Source organism: Lygodium microphyllum, unplaced genomic scaffold (genome assembly GCF_053477565.2).
Source record: "Lygodium microphyllum isolate KBCC unplaced genomic scaffold, Lygodium_microphyllum_v1.1.10 scaffold_55, whole genome shotgun sequence".
Taxonomy (NCBI): Eukaryota; Viridiplantae; Streptophyta; class Polypodiopsida; order Schizaeales; family Lygodiaceae; genus Lygodium; species Lygodium microphyllum.
Window position 1 is genome coordinate 720,265 of NW_028229538.1, and position 2,763 is coordinate 723,027.

The following is a 2,763-nucleotide window of genomic DNA, read 5'->3' on the forward strand; positions in this document are numbered from 1 at the left end:
AGTTGCTCAAGGCTTGAATAGCCCATGATAGGCCAACCAATTGGATACATCCATCCAATAGGAACAATCAACTATGGGTTTTGATGTTTTGGAACAACACATGCATAGAATGAATGACTAGGAGAAAGTGAGCATCGTACATTAACTATGTTTGTCAAGTGTGCATACCTACCACAAAGGATAAAGTCGGGTCCATCAAGATCCATAGTTTCCAAGCTTAGAATGCGATAGAACCTTGTGATAAAAGACCGCAAGGTTGCGAATAGGAAGGCACAGGTTGGAAGAGTGTATGGTCACTCGCCTTCTCCTCGCTAGCCCAATTACGCAAGGAATTGTGCACAAATTGTGGGACTGCGCAAAACAATGCCATGTGTTTTGTAAAGCATGGCGGTCTATTCGAAGAACGAGCAGGGACAGTGCGCTAAGCTTCCAATTGAGGAGGGAGAGGAGGTTATCTTCACATTAACAGCCTGGTGTCGAGGTGAGCCCGATAGTTAAGTTACCGAGAACCTATAGATTTAAGTTGGCTATACTTGCCGGGCTTTTGGTATGAGGCCCTTCTTGACCCACCGTTGATGGTAAGAGGAAGACAAGGGAAGTGGAATGCCAAAATATAAACGGTTACAGCTCCACCTATGACATAGGGGATATAGTGAACACGTATGCTGAGCGCAGTACGAGTGTCCGTGCAAAGCTCATACAACTAGCACCGTCTAGAGTTCATAACGATTCCGGCATCCATGCATAATAACGGCATATACCTACGCGTAGGTAATTTATTTACTTCAAGAACAAAAGTCATATGTCCAAGTCCAAGTCAGAATCCAAGCGAACGCCGGCGGCCGGACGATGATGCTCCGGATTTCACGGGAGGCAGGACGGCGGCTCCAAATATAGGCGTGTGTCTGGTGGAAGTTGGATAATGTCCCACATGTGAAGCTCGCCGCAAAATGTACGATCTAGATAGCCGCAGTTGGCGCTCGCTCGCCCTTTCGTTCCTGGGTGTATTGTGACGCCTGTAACCCGAAGAGGGGGGAGTTTACAGTTGTGTGGATGCCATCGGTCACGTGCACTGAGATGTGGGGCTGATTCGCTGCCTATGCAGCGGCGCCCATCTCCAAGTCGCGAGTGGACGAGATCGTTGCCGCCCGGAGGTCTGGCAACTCTCGGTCCTCGAAGTAGGGGAGACCGCATGAGGCCGGAAACGGAGCAATGCTACCCCTCGCTCCAGACAGTGGAGGGACAACGCCACCTTGTCTGCAGGCCAACCGTCGGCCTCCTCTCAGTCCCCGGTGACAAACCCAATCTTTTATTCATTTTACGTACGTACGTTCTCACACGCGCGTACTGACTAAGGCGCAGCTTTCCCCCAATTTATTTTGGTTGCCCGCATGAGGCCGGAAACGGAGCAATGCTACCCCTCGCTCCAGACAGTGGAGGGCTGCTATTCCACGTGCTCGAGCACCGGCACTGCCCGCGCACGCACATACCACCACAAGCTACAAAGCACTACACTCGTGCAACCAGGTTAGCTATTCGCTCGGAGCCTGCTATCTACTTGCCAGCACCACATTTCTTGGCACAAGAGAGACCCACTCCCACCCCATGCGCGTTTTCCAACACCAACACCCATTCTTCATGGGACTTGGCAAGAAAAGCCACCCTTCAATGTAACCGAAATCGAGTAAAGCCCCATCATCATGATCATACCAATGCCCGCTCCCTTTTGTATAGGAAACATCCACGTCATTGGATCCGGTCTACATGAAAGCATACAAACGAGCAACAACTCTACACGGGCCTCAGAGAACTTCGCTTCTCGCCTTTCGAGTCATACACCACTCCATGGAGCCGTACGGAAATGGGGATACGAAGGTGGTGTCAAAAGAAAGATGCTATGGCAGTGGTAGTGCCACCGCGTGACCGCAACATGGTTACACAACCCACCTCGCTTTATCCCCATGGAGACACTCAGACCTTCTTCAAAACTTCAGCATGCTCCCATTCGAGGGAGCTTTTTTCCTCTTCCTCCTGACATGTTCGGCGAAAAAATCGCCCCTTGAACTAGTGCATAGCCATGTGCAATCATCCAGCCGCCAACATATGAAAGACAAATAAGAACGGAATGCGGGGCTCCTCTCATTGGGAAAGCGGCTTTTTCACTGTAAACTAAGAATACAGAGAAGAGTGCGATGTCTGCGTCAAAAGATGGTGCTCACAACAAAACTCGGCTCCCACAACATGGATACACGACCAACCACCACGGTTGACTGTCATTGGGTGTAACTATCCCACATACATCCGAAAATATGCAACCTATGTGGACCTACGGGTGAGCTATCGCGACACATTGGCATCCAAAGTTTTGGACCCAAAAAGTGCTGGACCATCACCTAGATCTGGCACATCCACGATGAAAAGTGACAGTTGGAAGCCCTTTTTTCGGAGCTATACAAGGCAAGGAGTTTGGGCTGGCTATGCACACAAATGGCTAATTACGTGGTCGATCTTTTAGCTGGTCGCTTGATTTTTTGATGTGGTCTAGAAAGAGCTATTTTTTATGCTTACCCTAGCTATGCATCTGTTGAATGAAAGAGATTCACCTTCTACAATAGAGCGGGAGAATCTTGAAGGAGCCTTGGTTGATGAACCCTCAAGTTCACGTGAATTTGATGAGGGTTCCACCACACATGATGTGTATGAAGTCAGTTTAAATAAGCCTACTTGGGCCAACGACTAGATCTATTATACTATACTTATGTA

At 49.1% G+C, this 2,763-nt stretch overlaps 1 pseudogene; it reads left to right on the plus strand.

Moving 5' to 3' along the window:
- The first annotated feature begins 1,012 nt into the window (after positions 1–1,012).
- LOC148008869 (signal recognition particle RNA) lies at positions 1,013–1,253 on the plus strand (annotated as a pseudogene).
- The last annotated feature ends 1,510 nt before the right edge of the window (positions 1,254–2,763 follow it).